The sequence below is a fragment of the Staurois parvus genome, unplaced genomic scaffold, assembly GCF_062004578.1.
Source record: "Staurois parvus isolate SC_StPar_1 unplaced genomic scaffold, SC_StPar_1.0 ptg000172l, whole genome shotgun sequence".
Classification (NCBI taxonomy): Eukaryota; Metazoa; Chordata; class Amphibia; order Anura; family Ranidae; genus Staurois; species Staurois parvus.
The window spans coordinates 8029305-8050531 of NW_028317968.1; the positions used below are offsets into that span (position 1 = coordinate 8029305).

The following is a 21227-nucleotide window of genomic DNA, read 5'->3' on the forward strand; positions in this document are numbered from 1 at the left end:
TAGTAATTCTGCGAACTGATTTAAGTCAACAGAGAAAATAAATCATATACCTAATTTATCAGTCCATTCCCTGATTGTACAAACACTGCCTCTATTATATGTATGTTTGAAAGATGTTAAAAAATATTTTCCGGGATTAGCTTCCTAATGGCACCAAGAAATGTTTAAACCATGCCAGTGACCTTTGTTTTCTTAATCATTTGTCTTTGAGCAAACCCCGTGTTGCACTTTTAAAAATAATCGTTGGCGATGATGACACAATATTACTGCAGCTGCTCCACTCATTTTCCTACTTCTGAAAAAAGGAAGAAAAAAAAAGAGGCAAACATTCAGAGGCCTTATCAAGATTTCTAAAGGAAAAACAGATGTTGCCCCATCATTATCATAGAGGTGAAATGTTTCATTTCAAAAATGTAATAAATTCTAATAAAGAAAATAAATGTGAGTTCAGCCCCCATCTACACACAGATACCTTAGATAAATAGACTGATAGATAAATCCAGTGCATAATATCATTATACATTTGATGGGAAAGAAAAACAATACAATCATTAGGCAATTCTTATATGATGCATGGTGATTTTTTTTTTAAGTATGCTTACAAATGAAAATATTACTGCAATGTTCTCAGGATAAAACATTTCTTATTTTATTTGGAACTTGTGCAGATTGTATAACAACATCATACCTTTTTTAACATGTGATTCACTAGCTTGCATCAATTACTACTAAATATAAAAATAAACATGTGAGGGCTGATTTACTAAAGGAGATGAGAATCTTCACACAATGCATTGTTTGAAGATTCACTTCAAATATCCAGTCATGTGCAGATAAAATAAATAAAGAGGATTTTGCTTTTTGCATTATTGGATTAATTTAATTGAATATTCACACAATTGCCTGAAGATTTTCAACTCTTTTAGCAAATTATTCCTAATAAATTGAATAAAGATTCACTTCCATTATCCAATTTTGTGAAAAGGAAAGTTCTATTTATTTATTTAACTTGTGCATGATCGGATATCAGCTACAATTTATTAGGTGAAGATTCCCCACTCCTTTAGTAAATCGTCCTTACTGACTTAGTCTCTTGAAAGTTATATATATATATATATATATATACACACACACACAGTATATTGGCCTTATATATCGCTGTGGTTTTTAAAAATGTGTATTGTGGAATTTATCCAGAATCAGTAAAGAATTGTTACGTCATTTGGTTCTAATCCCTTAACTAGCCTGTAATGAGTACAATATGTATATTTTCTTTTGGGCTTTGGTGATTTATATGCAGGCTAAGTCTTAAACATAAACTTAAGTCATAAAACAAACTATAAACAATGTAGGTTTGATTTGACATACAAAGATTGACATAGACTTGCTAAGGTTGCATAGTTAAAATTGCCTGCTGCTTGTAACAGTATAGTAAAGCAACTGCATGGCCATTTAAGTGTGAACACAGTCTGGATACAGGTATGTGTATGAGTGTGTCACTTTCAATCAGGTTTATAAAAGGTGTAAGGAAGTCAGTGTTCAATTTATACATATTAAGAGGTGTGTGCTTCTGAGAAAAGTATGAGACATCCAATGTATGGAACAATATATTAGCTCCAATTTCAATTTTCTTTCCTTCTTTTTTGGTGTCCATTTGTAATAATTTACAAACTTTTCATATAAAAAATATATGACTTTTTAAGCTATCCCCTTTTGTTAAGCTGATCATACAATATGCCAAGTTTAGCTGATTACTGAAGAACCAGCTGAAATTCTCTTTGTGCATGGCCCTATCAGCACCCTCCCACCTGACATCCTTTGTTAGAAAAATCAAAGGAGCTAGATGAAAAACAGACAGTCGAACAGAGGTTGGCTTAAATCAGATGCAGCCACTGTTTGGGTATTAGGGCAGCTGTTGGTACTGACTGCCAGAATACAATAGCCACAGTGGGATAATCATCCATCCGTGCTGTATATCCGATGTAAAAAAAAACTGTGCATGACCAGTTCTCTATGTTTATTTTCCATTAGTTCTGCCAATGGCAGTAAAATGCATTTACCATACTGGAAAGATAGGCTGGACCCTTTGTTGAAAATCATTTTTACAAAAGTTCCATTACAAGTAAAAAAAAGTATTTAAATACTCACCTTCCCTGGTGCCCACCCCACTCCACACCACTCTTGTTACTGGAACTGGTCCCCTGAAGTCTGCTGGGAAACTGACCCTTCTGAAAGTGTTAGTCTCCTGGGTTCCCTGCAGACCCCAATGGAACTCCCTCTAACGTCACATCATCTGCAGTGTTGTGAAATAAGAGGACAGAAGCAGAGATCTGTGGGTGGCCCAGAAGACCGACACTACTAGAAGTGTCAATTTCCACAGACTTTGAGGGACCAATTCTAGTGATCAGAGAGGTGTTCAGCACCATAGGCGCCAGGCAAGGTAAGTATTTAATGCTTTCTTTTACAGTTAACAGCACTTTTAATTGAGACAGGGTCTCTGTAAATGGCTTTATTTTCTCCCACATGTCATATCTGGCCACTGGTTAAGGCAATTTATGAGTCACCCATACACATAACCAAGTAGTAAAATATATATATATATCTACCACACAGCTTTCTATAGAATGATCATGGCTTCAACATGCAACAGAAAATTGAGCATGTATATTTTTGTTCTGTGCAGAAAATCAGCCTAGGAGGTAATGGCAGCTGAAATGTATCTATTTCTATGGATTTTCCCTAGAAATAAGCCATCTAAGGGATGTCTACACAGGACCGAAGTGAACAAAACAATTCTTCCCTGTGATGGCTATTTTAAGCTGGATCAGGCGCTGATCATTTTGTACCTATGGTTAATGTACAGAAAAAGAGTTTCTTTCTGAAGTTTTGAACAAGGTTTTATTGTGTGTTATCACTTCCATTACTTATTGATCTTTATTAAATTCATGTATATTGTGCCTACATATTTGGTAGCATTTTCATTGGTAACAGAGCTATACAGACACACTGGGGTTTATTTACTAAAGCTGGAGAGTCCAAAATCAGACTCTCTTCTGCATAGGAACCAATCAGCTTCCAGGTTTCATTGTCAAAGCTTCATTGAACAAGCTGAGGTTAGAAGCTGATTGGTTTCTATGCAGAAGGGAGTCTGATTTTGGACTCTCCAGCTTTAGTAAATAAACCCCACTAGGTCAGTTTAGTTGGAAGAAGCTGGAGCACCTGTAGAAAAGCCTGTAAAGAGGACAAGCATTCCAACTCCTTGCGGACAGTGCCTTTTCTGGGAATTGAGCCCAGCATCCCCAGACCTGCAAGACAGAAGTGTTAGCCATTTTTCTATTGAAATAAATTTGTCTCCAGTCACACCTGGTATTATAAAGATACTAAAATAATAAGATTGTATAGTCTCTACTGTATAGCACATCCAAGAGTACATCTCATTTTGGAAGGAAATCTTCATTTTAATATACCATTATCACTATAATGGAATCGATCTAGTCATACAATGGCAGATCTCGCTTTAAAAAAAAAGAAGCAGATCAACCCCTCTCATCAAGACTTGTCATATGCAGTAAAAAGAGAATACGAAAACTGCCGATTGTGTTTGCATCAATAGACATAAAATATGTCACCAACGGTACAGTTGCAAGAAAAAGTATGTGAACCCCTTGGGATTACGAGGAGTTTTGCATGAATTGGGCATAAAATGTGCTCTGAACATCATCTAAGTCACAACAATAGAAGAACACAGTCTGCTGAACATAATACTACACAAACATTAGATGTTGCCATGGTTTAATTGCACATAACATGTAAACATTCACAGTGCAGGGAGGAAAAAGTATGTGAACCTTTGGACTTAATAACTGGTTGACCCTCCTTTGGCAGCAATAACCTCAACCAAATGTTTCCTGTAGTTGCAGATCAGACCTGCACAACGATCTGGAGTCATTTTGGACCACTCCTCTTCACAAAACTGTTTCAGTGTAGCAATATTCTTGGGATGTCTGGTGTGAATCGCTCTCTTAAGGTCATGCCACAGCATTTCAATCGGGTTGAGGTCAGGACTCTGACTGAGCCACTCCAGAAGGCGTATTCTGTGCTGTTGCAGCCATTGTTTTGTTGAATTACTTGTATGCTTTGGGTCATTGTCCTGTTGCATCACCCATCCTCTGCGGAGCTTCAGTTGGCGGACAGATGGTCGTACGTTTTCCTGCAAAATGTCTTGATAAACTCTGGAATTCATTTTCCCATCAATGACAACAATCCGTCCAGGCCCTGAGGCAGCAAAGCAGCCCCAAACCATGATGCTCCCTCCGCCATGTTTCACAGTGGGGATGAGGTTTTGATGTTGGTGTGCTGGGCCTTTTTTTCTCCACACATAGTGTTGTGTGTTCTTCCCAAACAACTCAATCTTGGTTTCATCTGTCCACAGTATATTTTGCCAGTAGTGCTGTGGAACATCCAGGCGCTCTTTTGCAAACTTCAAACGTGCTGCAATATTTCTTTTTGGACAGCAATGGCTTCCTCCGTGGTGTCCTCCCATGTACTCCATTCTTGTTTAATGTTTTCCTTATTGTAGATGTGTCAACAAAAATGTTAGCATGTGCCAGAGATTTCTGTAGGTCTTTAGCTGACACTCTGGGATTCTTCTTTACCTCATGCAGCATTCTGCGCTGTGCTCTTGCAGTCATTTTTACAGGACGACCACGCCTAGGGAGAGTAGCAACAGTGCTAAACTTTCTCCATTTGTAGACAGTCTGTCTTACCGTGGACACATGAACATCAAGACTTTTGGAGATACTTTTGTAACCCTTTCCAGCTTCATGCAGGTCAACAATTCTTGATCGTAGGTCTTCTGAGAGCTCTTTTCTGCGAGGCATGGTTCACATCAGACAGTGCTTCTTGAAACCAGTAAACCCAAAACAGGTGTGTGTTTTTTAAGGGCAGGACAGCTGTCAGCAACATATCCAATATCATCACACTGATTGGAGTCAAGGTTGGCTCACTCCTGGCTCCAATTAGCTCTGGGAGAAGTCATTAAGCTAGGGCCTCACATACTTTTTCCTCCCTGCACTGTGAATGTTTACATGTTATGTGCAATTAAACCATGGCAACATCTAATGTTTGTGTAGTATTATGTTCAGCAGACTGTGTTCTTCTATTGTTGTGACTTAGATGACGTTCAGAGCACATTTTATGCCCAATTCATGCAAAACTCCACATAATCCCAAGGGGTTCACATACTTTTTCTTGCAACTGTACACTTTTCAACTCTGACAAATACTGCATTTTTATATGCTGAAAAAACCATCTTGTTGCAACAAAAAGTCTTCAGTGGTCAAACATATGCAGATTTATTCAATAAAGAGTGGTATTCTTAAAGTAAGCTGGTCATGGATGAATTATGGGGGCTGCTATTACTGACATCTTTCTGAAAATGCGTGTCTATTATTCTGACCTACTGGCTTTAATAGTTTCTAAATAGCACAATAACATAGGTAAAAACCATAGTTGGGGTCAGTGCTGAGACACACTTACCCAGTGCCAAGGATGAAGATGCAGAATTGCAACCCCCTCCCTCACGGTTAACCATTGTTTCCCTGTGGTATTTCTGGTCATCTTTTTGCACCCCTAGTAAGTGCGTCTAGCTCCAATTTTGGTGATTCTCCTCCTTTGGCGGCATATAAATATCATCATTATTGATTATGCTATTGTTTATCTATACAGACCACCTCAGCAGCATTAGTGAACAGACAGTCCCCCGGTCTGCCACTGATGTGGTTGGGCGGGGCTCCTCTAGGAGTCGTTTGGGCGGCAATTGTCTTCTCCTACCTTCCCTCCCTTTGTCTCTTGTCCATCTTTGCTATTATAGGCACATGAAGAATCTATGGATGTATTCATGGAAAATAATTTAAAATTTTTTGGCGGTTCTCCTTAACCTTCTTACCCCTATACGGGGCTATGTAAGTGTATAATTATGCGTTAAGCCAATCATATTACCAATATTGATGAAAATTTCCAGGTATACAAATATATATTGATACATATGTTTGTTGTAAGCGTCATGCCTCTTTGAGTACGTCTGAAGAAGAGATTGTGATTGGCCTCGAAAAGCGTCAAATGCAATTCATGCATGACTTATCTCTACATCTTCACCGGAAGATCATTTTTGACGACACCGCCACACTTTGTATTGTAACTTACATGGCTGTTTTAAGATTGTGAAAATAAAAATCGCATGTTCTTTTAAGCTGTTGAAATTTTACCATTTGATAAAATTGTGCCATTAATGTCCCACCAATAAGAGGACCTTTCCACTGTATCCCTCATGGCTAACGGACAACATCCTGTGTGCTTTGGAGCGTCTGTTCTCCTCTCCCTGTGCTCCAGCTGCTTATAGTTGGCATGAAGGGTGCACTGTGCAGTTGTCCATGCCTGGTGTACTTTTTATGCTGGCTGTGGTTGGTTGGGGTAAGGTAACAGAATGTAGGCACGTGGGAGCGCAGTGTAACAGCAGTAGAAGTCAGAGCAGACAGAAAGCAGCCACCCAGCAGAAAGGAGGGTGCTGTCTAGTTTCTCACTACTGATCTGAAGAGTACATGCAGTGCAATACTTGCCACGAGTCACCCCTTCAATTAGTATGCTTCTCCCAAGATGGCTGCCCTTCCTGCACCTACCTTTGTCCCAGCCCTGGATGGGGTACATGGAATAAGTGATCTTCCATTCATTTAAATCAGTCTTTTATTTTCTACCATAGTTTGCAACATGTTTCTGCACTATGTCAGTTATTACAACTGCTGTAGCAGTATGATCAGTTGCTGGACAGATTTTTATATGCACTGGCATAGGGAGGAAAGGTTCCTGCTGGTCACATGCTACAGAAGTAAGGCCAGCTCAGGATATTCAAATGGTTCTATAGCTGCTGGAATTGATAAGTTTCCATGAACACTGTGTATAGCAAGTGCTTTCTCAAATAAACAGTTGCTATTTCTCTAATATTAAAGGGGTGTTGGGGAAAGAGGAGAGTACAGATGCAAAAAGTGCTTCCTGGAGTTTTTCTTTTAATAAATAGCAAATTTTATTGAATAAACCAATGCTTTGGGGAGGGTTATTCTAAGATACTACTACTATCTGGTATTTTTAGAACCACTGTTTTACTATAAAGTTACACAATTTCAACTATGTTTAGCTGCCTTTGAGAACCATCATGGGTTCACCAATTTCTTGGCTTAATGATTGCTGCCAACCTAAAATTATTATGTGATTAGTGCCCACTGGCCAATCCCCTTCCCATGTCTATGCCTAAGGGCATACATATTTTTCTGAAGAGGTACACCTTTAATAGTTTATAATTTGGAGGTCACACAAAGCTTGTAGCCTTTTTGTTACTGAGATTAACCAAATGTATGAGTTTTACTTGAGTATAATCCCAAACTTTTTTTTGTTTTAGGAAAATTGGAGAAGGTTGAACTCGCCATAGATGGATCGAAATTCACTTGATGTTGCCACTCCTGCTCAAAATAAGTTGATCATTTGATCAACTTCTGTCAAAAGGACATGTTTTTTTCTGATCAGTGGCGAGTCCCACTGTCAAAATGCAATGTCCCGGAAGGAGGACAGGGGATTCCTCCATTCATCTTTTGCCTGCTGGCTAAAAAAAAAAAAAACTTCCTGTGTATGGCCAGCTTACAAGCTAGGCTCTTTCATGTTGTCTGTGGTCTTGTTGGAGTGATTTCTTCAATGATGTCACCAGGAAGGAGTTGAGGTAGAATCTGCAATAGAAAATAAAATAATAATAAAATAGAAATGGCTTCAGGAGTTGTAGTATTTTCCAACTCTACTTACTTCTTTTTGCTGTTTTGTCAACATACTTAAAAGCCCAGTAAGTGAGCAGAATTTCCCAATATAGATTTTTTTTAAGTTTAGCTGAACAACCACTTTAAGGCTTCACTTCAAAGATGTATTGTTTTCATAAATACAGTACATGTTTTAAAATAAGGCAATATGGTGGATTGGAAGGTCCTAATTTGAGTGTAGTATGTGTTTTCTCGGTATTTTCAAGGCTAATATCTAGGTGCTGCAGTTTCCCTCTACAGTCAGGCTCACTGGTCGGTTAATTGGCTTCTGCCAAATTTACTTGTGGACTTCATATAAAAGGGAGCCTAAATCACCATTTGCAATATGCCAATTAAAGTTCTAGGCTGTAATGATTTGTCTGTCTCGTATTCACAAGACATTGATGAATGACTGCTTCAAGTGAAAATAAAACTTCACAACTGCAAACAATTATGGAAAAGAAAGTGGAGATTATGAAAGTAACCTAAGGTCCTACCAGCAAAATGTAATTTTTTTTTTCCCTCCCACCATTCTCTCTATTTATTGTTAGCGGTAAAATTCAGGGCTCAGCTTCGATCCTGGCAGAGACCTCCAAATCCTCAGTCTAAATGTTCTTTTTCTGAAATCTTATATGCTGCAAGTTTTATCAGAGTACAAGCTAGGCGTTTTTTTCTTAATTGATGTTTGAAACATTAAACATTATCTACTGTAAAAAGATTAAATGCGTAAGTATTCCTGTTTTGAAAACCAAACCCTCGTAATAACTTAATAACACAAATCACATTCCATGAATTTTGTAAACAGTGTGGTGTTTTTAGCAATAAATTGATGCAAGATGAATTTTAGGTTTTATTTATGTATTATAGTACCTTCAGCTACAAGCTTAGAACACAGGGGATCTGGATCGATTACCACATAAAGGGTTGAATGTACTGTGAGAAGACTAGAAAGTGCTCAGTGATCCAGTTTATCATCATGCAACCGTGCCATTCTGTTTTCTTGCGGCAATGACTTCTGGGAAGAAAAAATAAACATAGAAGCATATGCTACAACATTGTAGTAAGGGATACACTTCTAGCAAGATCAATGTACTTCAATGATATTTGTATAAAATAAAGTACATTTAAAAAATATCCTTTGTAACAAAGAAAGATGAAAAATGAATTCACTTTTGCTAATGGATTTTGAAACTGTTGATAAAATAATAATGTCTCTTGAAATAGACTTAAAGGGGTTGATTTACTAAAGGTTAACAGACTGTGCACTTTGCAAGTGCAATTGTTCCAGACCTTACTAAATGAGGTAACACTTCACTTTCCAAAGAATACCCAATCACATGCAAGGAAAATAAAAAAACAGCATTTTTGCTTGCACAAAGTCAATAGAAGTCAGCAAAAATCCTCCACATTTACTAAGCTCTGGAGCAATCGTGCTTGCAAAAGTGCAGTCTATCTGCCTTTAGAAAATCAACCCCAAAGTGTGTGTAAAGCCAAAACCTTTTTTTTAGTCTTGGATAGAGAGGGAAGTGCTTTGAACCCATTTGAATTTTTATTGCTACCTGAGGCTCCATAAGAGAGATTAATACCCATTTCCTGTCTTGCTGACAACAGTTTCATCAGACAGAAAGTAAAGAGAAAGTCTGCATAAGGAACATAGGCAGAAATACAAAAATCAGTTGTGGATATTAGCCTTCTATTATACTAAAGAAAATGTTCTCTCTGTTCCTGCGTAGGTCTCCTCTTTGAATTCCGGTTTCCTCCTACACTACAAAGACATCCTGGTTCATTGGCTCCTGTTTAAATTGGCCCTAGTATGTGTACGTATGAATGTGAGTTAGGGACCTTAAATTGTACGCTCCTTGTGGGCAGGGACTGATGTGAATGTACAATATATGTAAAGTGCTTCATAAAATTGATGGCGCTATATAAGTACCTGTAATAAATAAATTATAAATAATAAAATCCATTTTATTTCTGTCTGCGTTACTGTTGAAGATTTTAACTCACTTCCTGTCTGGTAAAGCTCTTTAACAGATTACTGTAAAAAACCTATAGAGGTTCTAAATCTTACCCAGTTTATCCAAAACTGGGTACTTTTTTTGGCTGAATATGCACTTTAATATTTAATTTAATTTAAAAAATGCCAATTTTTAATTTTTTTTTTTGAGAGGTGAAAAACCTTCACACTCATCAGCTTTCATTGTCATTGTCGTGTGTATGATACTGGGAAAATGTATCTTGTCCATTTGTCCAGATAACCACTGACACAAGGACCCAATGTTGAGGGACAACCCAAAATTTTGAGCTGTCACCAGAAGAACAAAAGAATGGAAAACGTCCAATGAGGACCCTTGTTCCAGTGACAGCTATTTAAGTTGGCATTTCCTTAACTTTGGAGTGATTATCTCTCACTTCCTGTTGTGCCTATGGCAGAGGAAGTAAAGGTAACAATTGTACACAGACAAGGGTTTTACCCATTTTGTACTTTGACCAATTAAAAAAAAAAAGTAAATTATATTTTTGCCAAACATTTATTCAGACAATTACGGTGTTCATGAAGGTATACACCAACAGTACAAAATAAATGTATGTAATAATAATAATAACAGCAACATCAACGACAACAAAGTAATAAGAAATAATATATAAATGTACCTTAGACTGTACACCCCTTGAGGGTTAGGGACTGAAGTGAATGTACAATATATATGTAAAGCGCTGCATAAAGTGACGGAGCTATATAAGTACCTGTAATAATAATAATATTAATGATAATAATAATAAATGTCCCAATAAATGTTTTTGTTTTCATTCATTTCAAGGTTGTTCAGAGAATAATATGTATGACAATTTCTTAGAAATGATAAAGGTATAACCATATAATTACCTAATATTCCAGTCTTCTGCGTGAGTGTGTTTTATGCTGGAGTGTGAAGCAGCAGTTGAACACAGCCATTTAACTAAAGCAGGATAACTCAAGCAGCAGGAGGATACAACAAAGAACTCAAATGCAGGCTGGATGGACTGCAAGCAAACACCCTGGGAAACATCTCCTACAAGTTTGAGTCCCACTCCATGTACCTTTTAATATGCCGCCTGTACTCCTCCTTTTCATATTACTATCCTCTGTTCCCAAAATCTTGTTTCTTTACCCCTCTACTCCACCCCAAAGCTTATACATCTCACCCTCACTGCTACCATCTCCCTATTGCTGCTCTCATCACCTCCTGCTGATACTTCACTCACCTGCTGACCCAAACACCAGGATAGGAAGGCATGTGCACTCATATACATCCCGCTCCCATCTTACTTTCCTCACCCTCCTTCTTCTCCTAACCTCTGGGGATATCTCCCCAAACCCTGGTCCTCCAGTATCTCACCCCCACACCATGCACCCTCCTTCCTCCGGGAATAGCCGCAATTTACTCAACTTAATCTCAATCCCCGTGCTCCTAAAAACCACCCTCACTTTTTCATGTGCACTCTGGAATGCCACCTCTGTCCATGACCTTTTTGTCTCACGCTCCCTTAACCTACTAGCACTTACAGAAACCTAGCTTCAAGCAGCAGATTCTGCTTCTCCTGTAGCACTTTTCTATGGAGGCCTTTTCTGGACCCACTCACCCAGACCCAGTGGTAGGAAAGGTGGTGGAATTGGTTTGCTTCTATCCCCACTGAGCACCTTTCAAGTCCTCCCTAACCCTCCCTCTCTATCCTTTTCTTCTTTCAAGACTCATTCGGCTGTTTTCTCCTATTTCTCTGAGGATTGCAGTGATCTATCGGCCTCCTGGACCGGTGTCTCGCTTTCTTGATGACTTCTCTGCCTGGCTACCCTACTTTCTCTCCTCTGAAATACCCACTATCATTCTTGGAGACTTTAACATCCCCATTAATGTGAACAACCCAGCTACATCCCAACTCTTCAACCTAACCTCATCTTTTGCCTTAACACAATGGATACAGTCCTCCACTCATTCTGATGGAAATACATTAGACCTTCTTTTCTCCCATCTCTGCACTCCCTACAACCTTACAAACACCCCCTTTCCTCTCTCTGATCACAATCTCATCATCTTCACAGTGTCCTCATCTTCAAACACCTATCCCTCCAAGCAGCAAACAATTACCCGTAGAAACCTTCACAACTTAAACCCTTCTCTTTTCCCCTCTGCAACTGACCTCCTCTATGACAGAATCTCTCCCCTGTCTTGCCCTGACCTGGCCACTGCTGTCTACAACAGTTCACTTTCATCCACACTAGACTCACTTGCTCCTCTAACTACACAAAATATCAGGCCCCGACCATTACAACCTTGGCAGACTGACGACACCAGAAATCTTAAGCGACATAGTCGTGCGCTGGAGCAGTTGTGGCGTAAAACCAAATCTCTCCAAGCATTCACTTTATATAAATCTGTCTTCTTAACATACAATTCCTCCCTCCATGCTGCCAAACAAGCCTACTTTGACACTCTGATCAATAGCTTGTCATCCAGTCCTCATCCTCTCCTCCACTTTTAACTCTCTACTTTCTCCACCTCCACCCAGTAGCTCACTCACTGCTTATGAGATTGCAAATCATTTGAAAAACAAGATTGAAGCAATTCGTAGGGGCACTTCCACTGCATAGAAATCTATCCCACTTAACATACTTTATACTAAACCTCCCTCAACACTTTCCTTTTTTGACCTTGCTACTACTGAAGAAGTCACTAAAGTCTTCTCAGAAGCCTGTCTCACTACCTGCCCCCTGGATCCTGTCCCCTCACAACTACTACAGTCACCCTCTTCTTCGTTCCTGTGCTCCCTCACTCACATCTTCAATTTCTCCCTCTCTAACGGTGCCTTCTCCTCCCCTTAAAAGCATGCACAGATCACTCCCATATTTAAAAAGCCCTCGCTGGATCCCACCAACCTGAACAACGTAAGACCCATCTCCCTGCTTCCGTTTACCTCTAAACTCTTAGAACGCTTAGTCTACAATTGCCTGAGCTCCTACCTCACTGACAACAACCTTCTTGACCCTCTACAGTCTGGCTTAAGCTCACTACACTTCACTGAAACTGCCCTGCTAAAACTCACTAATGATTTACTAAGTGCTAAAACTAGTGGCCACTACTCCGTACTCTTACTACTTGACCTCTCTGCGGCTTTTGATACTGTTGACCATCTTCTCCTCCTCAAAAAACTCCACTCTCTTGGCCTCCGAGACTCTGCTCTCTCCTGGTTTTCCTCCTGCCTATTGCAGCGCTCCTTCAGCGTTACCTATAACTCTGTCTCTTCCTCTCCACTCCCTCTTTCTGTAGGGGTCCCTCAAGGTTCTGTCCTTGGACCCCATCTCTTCTCCATCTACACCTCCTCCCTTGGTCACTTGACAAACTCCCATGGCTTTAACTACCATCTCTATGCTGATGTCACACAAATCTATCTTTCTACTCCTCACCTCACCCCTTCAGCCTCCTCTCGCATTACTAACCTAAGTGACATATAGGCATGGATGCCACTCCACTTCATCAAACACAATCTTTCCAAAACTGAGCTCATTCCTTGCAGCCTGTGTCCCTGCCCTGACTTCTCCATCAAAATCAATAATACAACCATCAGTCCCTCCCCTCATGCCAGGGTACTAGTTGTAATCCTGGACTCCTATCTGTCCTTTCAGCCCCAAATCCAATCGCTGTCCAAATCTTTTAGACATCATCTCTGCAACATCTCCAAGATACGCCCGTTTTTAACCTCGGAAACTACTAAGCAACTTATTCACTCCCTGGTTATCTCTCGCCTTGACTATTGTAACTCCCTCCTCATTGGCCTACCTCATCGCAGGCTATCCCCTCTTCAATCTATCATGAATGCTGCTGCCAGACTCATCCACCTTACTAACCATTCCAAATCTGCCATCCCTCTCTGCCAATCCCTCCACAGGCTTCCCATTGCCCAACGAATAAAGTTCAAAACATTAACAATAACATATAAAGCCATTTATAACTCTGCCCCAAATTACACCAATCTTGTCTCCAAATATCACCCAAACCGTACTCTCCACTCCTCACATGTACTCCTACTCTCTAGCTCCCTTGTCCTCTCCTCCCATGCTCGTCTCCAGGACTTCTCCAGAGCCTCCCTCATCCTCTGGAACTCTCTACCCCAATTGATCAGACTATCGCCAACTCTACTCACTTTTAGGCGTTCTCTGAAAACTTATCTCTTCAGGGAAACCTATCCTGCCTTCAGCTAATAATGGAATCTTCTATTGCTTCTACCAGTCCATCCCCCACAGTTATTACCTTTTGTACCACTAGCCCCTCCCTCTTAGATTGTAAGCTCCAAGGAGCAGGGCCCTCCTAACCCTCTTGTATTGAACTGTATTGTTGCTGTATTGTCTCACTTTATATTGTAAAGCGCTGAGCAAACTGTTGGCTCTATATAAATCCTGTATAATGTATAAACATGATGTATACCAAATATAATAATAATAATAATAACACATTTTTTTTAAATATAAAAGATGATGTTACCAAACATGTCAGACTTTAAAATTGCACACGCCCGTACAACAGCAACAAACAATGTAATTTTTACTATTCATAGAAGACGATTTAAAAGAATTTACAGATTACCACTTTGGATATACAGAGGAGATCTATTGCTAGAATTACTGCCCATGATTTGATGTTCACGGCGATACCTCTCATGTGTGGGACAATCGCTGTTTGAATGCATGTAGAACTGACGCATGAGTTCGCCAGGGGGACGGGGGCAATTTTTTTTTAATTATTGATTTTTTTTTATTTTTACATTGTAACTTTAAATTATTGATCACTGCTTGATCACTTTTATGCTGTCACAAGTAATGTAAACATCCCCTGCTGCTACAGCAATAGATGCGTGATAGGTATTTTTTATGGAGGTATCTGGTGTCTATAAGACCCCAAATCCCTCCGCTGCACCAAGATCTGTGTTTCTGAATGCTTTCAGATTTTTAAAAATGGAGTCGAATGTTTCCGAGTAAACTGGAAGTGATGTGAGGTCATGACTTCTGGTTTACTATAAATATACCGGCTTTGTTCGCCTGTCTAGCAAGCCGGCAGCTGCGCAAGCTGGACTCTCGGGACTTCAGGTGGGATGGGGGAACGTCCTCTTTGACTGCTTGTACGAGCAATCGAGCAGCTAGTTAGCTGCTCTGATTGCTTGTACAAAATACCCAACCATTGGCTCTAAAAAAACGGTACTAGGGTGATGTTTGCAGCTGCCAGTATAACCCAGGCCTGGATCTAGGGGGTGCTGGGGTGGACTATGCCCCCACAGATTTTAGTTGTGCCCCCCCCCCAGATCTCTGATAGTTCATCCATTAACCCATGAGTCTTGATAGGGTCAATTAATGGGGGGCGCACTGATGGGGACAGTTGATGTAAGTGGGGGGGGCTCTGATGGGGACAGTTGATGTAAGGGGGGACTCCTATGGGGACAGTTGATGTAAGGGTGCACTCTGATGGGGACAGTTGATGTAAGAAGGGACTCTGATGGGGACAGTTGATGTAAGGGATGACTCCTATGGGGACAGTTGATGTAAGGGTGCACTCTGATGGGGACAGTTAATGTAAGGGGGGACTCTGATGGGGATGGTTGATGTAAGGGGGAGACTCTGATGGGGATGGTTGATGTAAAGGGGGACTCTGATAGGGGCACCTGACATAAGGAAGCACAGGTTCTGTTTATTCATCCTGATCTAATGACAGCCTAATACATACTAGCATTCTCTGTTTGCTCCTGCACTGCCCCTGCATTACCTGGCAGGAGTTACTTTCAGGTTGTGACTCAGTGGTACAGAAGTGTGCAGAGTGAACAGGGAATACTGGTTCCATGCATCTCTGTCACACTATTGACTTTATGCCCCCTGAACTGTTTTGTACTGCACCCCTAGATCAGATATGGTAGACACGGCCCCTGTATAACCACTGAAATTACAGCGATGTACAGGTATGTTGCTGGTCTGGAAAAAAATATGAACAAAACAAACTGTGAATACATGTACACACTAAATGTACCCAGTACTTAGTATATAATATTGGCCTCATTCACACTACCAGCATGTAGGTGCATTAATTTGCTATTAAATAAATTAAGTATAAAATTTTAAAAAATAGTGTTAATCATCTGATTAACATTTACATGCTTCTATGTGCAACACATGTTCTACATTGTCCAAAGCAGAAAGTACATGCATTTTTGATTAGTCAGTTTTGTAGAAAAACTCATGTTACTGAAGAGAGCTCAAATTGGACTGTCTTTTAAAAAAAATACTTAAAAAATATGTGTGTGTATTCACATGCCTAAACATGTGCACACACAATTTAAGTAGTGTACCTACCCTATTTATAAAATAAAAGGATAATTGAGATTACAGAGGAATTTCCTGCCACAGAATTGTACTACTACAGATTAGTAGATCTGAACTATTCTTTACGTTTCTTGCACCAAAATTGCTCTCATTGATTGTACAAATTACTCATGTGAGTCATACTTAACAATTCAATTACAGTTTTCAGTCATGGACTTAAAAAATGACTTCACCACTAGTCATCAGATACAAGTTATATTTTATTGTGGTAAGATATTTGCTCCAATAGTATTTGGGATATATGAAAATGCAGCGTGTGCCATAGATAGAGAAAAAATTGACCACATTCCTTGCTGAATAACAAGAATTACAGTAAAGGTGTTAATTCCACCGATGAGACCTCTTGGAACTGTGTTCTCTTTTGGCGTCATTCTCAACTTGAATGATGAAAGAATATAAAAAAGGCTGGGAATCCACCACTTTTGGAGCATGGATAATAACTAGGTATTTCCAACTTTTGGCTAATACCAAGAGTTTTTGAAGTCAAAGCTGAAATTTCACATAATGGAAAATTTCCCTACAAGACAGGCAGATTCTTCTATAAAGAAAAAAGGAGGAATACTGTATGCATGCTCTGATTTCCCTGTTGGAGGAGAATCATGAATGCGTCCCAGTGTTCAAAGGGAAATGCTAATTTAGTTGAAGATATTGCCCTGTCTCTTAATCTGGTGGAGATATATATATATATATATATATATATATATATAAATAAAAATAACCACTAGTCTTAAACTTTAACTCAACAAAGCCTTTTATTTTTGTTTTGGAGAAAAAATAAATATCTCTGTTATATTTTCTTTTTACTGTCCCTGATCTCTTTAGGGAGATTTCACACAACCTCCTGTCTCTCGTCACAGGGCATTGAAGTAACTTTTATAGGAACCCTATAGAAATTCTAACCCTTCCTCATTTTACAGGAACACTGTAAACAACTGTGACAAGTTTTGTTACAGTGTGCATCCAAACTGAAGAGATTTGCCATCACATCCTGTGAGAACCTGATAGGGGTCAAAAATTTTGGTTGGAGTTGGTGTTTTCATCAGATATTTGTGCTAAAAACCATGGATTAAAAAAAACTTAACAGTGTGGTTTTAGGCTGTGATAAAGTGTTCTTGGATAACACTTTGAATAACACTTCTCTGTGTAAAGCACAGTAACATTGCTTCATGATGGACTTTGTGGTTGCCCTGTCACAGCACACCACAAGCAACCTCAGATATCTGAACCATACCACTGATTATAATGGCGCTGAACAGTAATATTTTCGGTATACATATGGTATATAACACATTTGGGAAATAATTTATTAGCATGTGATTATATTTTGAAACTGGGTGTTATAAAAATAATGTTTAGTTTTGCACACATGGAGGTGGTTAGATATGCTTGTAAAATATACAGTACAAACTGCATTAGCTGCTTAGTAGGGCAGCAAGACAATCATTCTTTACTTTTGTCCATTACAAGTCTATGCTGAGAGCTCATAGTTTCACTAGACAGCTACTGGTCCAAAATAATGGCCAGGAGCCAATTAATATAGTGCTTGGACATGTGCTCACGGTAACATATTTCATACTTACTTTTTCAGCAAACAAGTATAACTTCGGATTGTAGTTTACAAGTTAAGCATAATCTTGGCTGGTAAAAAAAAATAAACTATTGAAATGTACATACTGTACATAAATGAATCAGTCAAATTAATAACTCATCCTTTCACACCCTCCCATTCCCACCATGCTATGTTCAGACAGCTCCATTTGAGTTTCATTCACAGAGAGTCTAAAGACACACAGTTTCTGCCGTGGTCCCTTATTAGAACCACCATAAAGCCCTAAAAGACCATTATCATAGACTGTACTCTGTGTTAAATATTTATTTATAAAATTGAGTTATTAGAGAAATAGTAAACTAAAAGATATAATTTGTTTTCTAACACTACTGTGTCATGTAATCTTTGCAATGACAGCAATCAGCAGCTGGAACCAATAATAAGCTCTGTTATGGCCAGCTAATGATCCCATATATGGCTAAACGAGTCCCCAGTTGCCACATTTGATGCAGATATTGGGTTGTGTATGGGCTTTCCTTTAATTATATTTAAGGGTAGTGTTCATAAACATTTGGGTTCTGATCATGATATCTGTTTGTGACATGTATTGTGGCTTAATTTTCATAGGGACCTTATGGAACATTGTGCACTTTATTATTTGTGTTTATTATGGCTTTTGTTATGCCTCTTGTTGCTTTGCTTTTCTTCCTCCATATAAGTCATCTAGCGTGACGTAATAAAGTTTCTGTGCGTATGGCAATCCCTCGACTGCATGCACACAAGCAGATGACATTCCTATATTGTTTAAAACACACACACACATATATATATATATATATATATATATATATATATATATATATATATATATTTATACAGTGGGGATCGAAAGTTTGGGCACCCCAGCTAAAAATTTGTATTAATGTGCATAAAAAAGCCAAGGAAAGATGGAAAAATCTCCAAAAGGCATCAAATTACAGATTAGACATTCTTATAATATGTCAACAAAAGTTAGATTTTATTTCCATCATTTACACTTTCAAAACAACAGAAAACAAAAAAATGGCGTCTGCAAAAGTTTGGGCACCCTGCAGAGTTAATATCTTGTACTGCCCCCTTTGCCAAGCTGAGACCTGCCAGTGTCATGGATTGTTCTCAATCATCGTCTGGGAAGACCAGGTGATGTCAATCTCAAAGGTTTTAAATGCCCAGACTCCTCTGACCTTGCCCCAACAATCAGCACCATGGGTTCTTCTAAGCAGTTGTCTAGAAAACTGAAACTGAAAATAGTTGACGCTCACAAAGCTGGAGAAGGCTATAAGAAGATAGCAAAGCGTTTTCAGATGTCAATATCCTCTGTTCGGAATGTAATTAAGAAATGGCAGTCATCAGGAACAGTGGAAGTTAAAGCAACATCTGGAAGACCAAGAAAAATATCAGACAGAACAGCTCGCAGGATTATGAGAAAAACAATTCAAAACCCACGTTTGACTGCACGATCCCTCCAGAAAGATCTGGCAGACACTGGAGTTGTGGTACACTATTCCACTATAAAGAGATACTTGTACAAATATGGTCTTCATGGAAGAGTCATCAGAAGAAAACCTCTTCTACGTCCTCACCACAAAAATCATCATTTGAACTTTGCAAGTGAACATATAGACAAGCCTGATGCATACACTGGTATATCTAAAGGGGTTTCAAATTATAAATAACCCTACCGCCTCTTCTGCTCTGGATCTGCTGCTTTGCTTGGTGCATGAACTTTTCCTTTCTTAGCAAGCTGGTCACACTTGCATTTTTAATAATATAATCACATGTGACCAAATCGTGGTGCCCCTTATCAGAAAAAAGACATAAAAGCATCGTTATCGAATGTTCTAGGCACATGGCAACTTAGGACTAAACAAAAAGTAACCCCAGTGTATGATCAGATAAATAGATTCAGGGATTGTGTTTACTGTGTGCACAAACACTGCTCAAAAAAATTAGAGGAACACTTTTTAATCAGAGTATAGCATCAAGTCAATTAAACTTCTGGGATATTGATCTGGTCAGTTAAGTAGCAGAGGGGGTTGTTGATCAGTTTCAGCTGCTTTGGTGTTAATTATATTAACAACAGGTGCACTAGATGGGCAACAATGAGACAACCCCCAAAACAGGAATGGTTTTACAGGTGGAGGCCATTGATATTTGTTTCCCTACTCATCTTTTCTGACTGTTTTTCACTAGTTTTACATTTGTCTAGGGTCAGTGTCACTACTGGTAGCATGAGGCAATACCTGGACCCTACAGATGTTGCACAGGCAGTCCACCTCCTCCAGGATGGCACATCAATATGGAGACAGAAGGTTTGCTGTGTCTCCCAGCACAGTGCCAAGAGCATGGAGGAGATTCCAGGAGACAGGCAGTTACTCTAGGAGAGCTGGACAGGGCAGTAGAAGGTCCTTAAGCCATCAGCAGGACCAGTCCAGGACCAGATCACAAAGGACTCCTGTGTGCAAGGAGGAACAGGATGAGCACTGCCAGAGCCCTACAAAATGACCTCCAGCAGGCCACAAGTGTGAATGTCTCTGACCAAACAATCAGAAACAGACTTCAAGAGGGTGACCTGAGTGCTCGACATCCTCTAGTGGGCCCTGTGCCTACTGCCAGGCACCTTAGAGCTCAATTGGCATTTGCCATTGAACACCATAATTGGCAGGTCCATCACTGGTGCCCTGTGCTTTTCAGAGATGAGAGCAGGTTCACCCTGAGCACATATGACATATGTGAAAGGGGCTGGAGAAGGTGTGGAGAACATTTTGGTGGTGGGTCAGTGATGGTCTGGGGAGGCATATCCATGGAGGGATGCACAGACCTCTACAGGCTAGACAATGGCAACCTGACTGCCATTAGGTATCAGGATGAAATGCTTGGACCCATTCTCAGACCCTATGCTGGTGCAGTGGGACCTGGGTTCCTCCTGGTGCACAACAATGCCCGGCCCCATGTGGCAAGAGTATGCATACAGTTCCTGGAGGATGAAGGAATTGATGCCATGACCTAAATCCAATAGAACAACATGAGATATCATGTTTCTGTACATCCGACGCCACCAGTTTGCACCTCACACTGTCCAGGAGCTCAGTGATGTCCTTGTCCAGATCTGGGAGGAAATACCACAGGACACAATCCGTTGTCTCATTAAGAGCATGCCCCGACATTGTCAGGCATGCATACAAGCACATACAAACTACTGAGTACCATTTTAAGTTGCTGCAATGAAATTTCAGCAAAATGGACTAGCCTGCTGCATAATTTTTTCACATTTTGACGGGTTGTCTTTAAATTCAGTCCTCTGTAGGTTGATAGTTTTCATTTCCATCACACGATGGGGCATCATTATGGTGCTAACACATTACCCAGTCCATATCAGTATACAGTACATATCCAGCATGGT

At 39.7% G+C, this 21227-nt stretch overlaps 1 long non-coding RNA gene across 2 annotated transcripts in view; it reads right to left on the reverse strand.

The window, feature by feature from the left end:
* Positions 1 to 5330: 5330 nt before the first annotated feature.
* Positions 5331 to 21227, reverse strand: part of LOC149462629 (uncharacterized) — a 72145-nt gene continuing 56248 nt past the window's right edge. Inside the window, exons 6-9 of one of the 2 annotated variants that reach the window (XR_016312628.1) lie at positions 17817 to 17874; positions 10491 to 10583; positions 8706 to 8850; positions 5331 to 7772 (exon numbers count right to left, since the gene is read on the reverse strand). This is a non-coding gene — a long non-coding RNA (uncharacterized LOC149462629). Of the gene's footprint in view, positions 7773 to 8705; positions 8851 to 10490; positions 10584 to 17816; positions 17875 to 18784; positions 19202 to 21227 lie in introns of those variants that run through there. The other variant, XR_016312627.1, reaches the window with a different exon arrangement.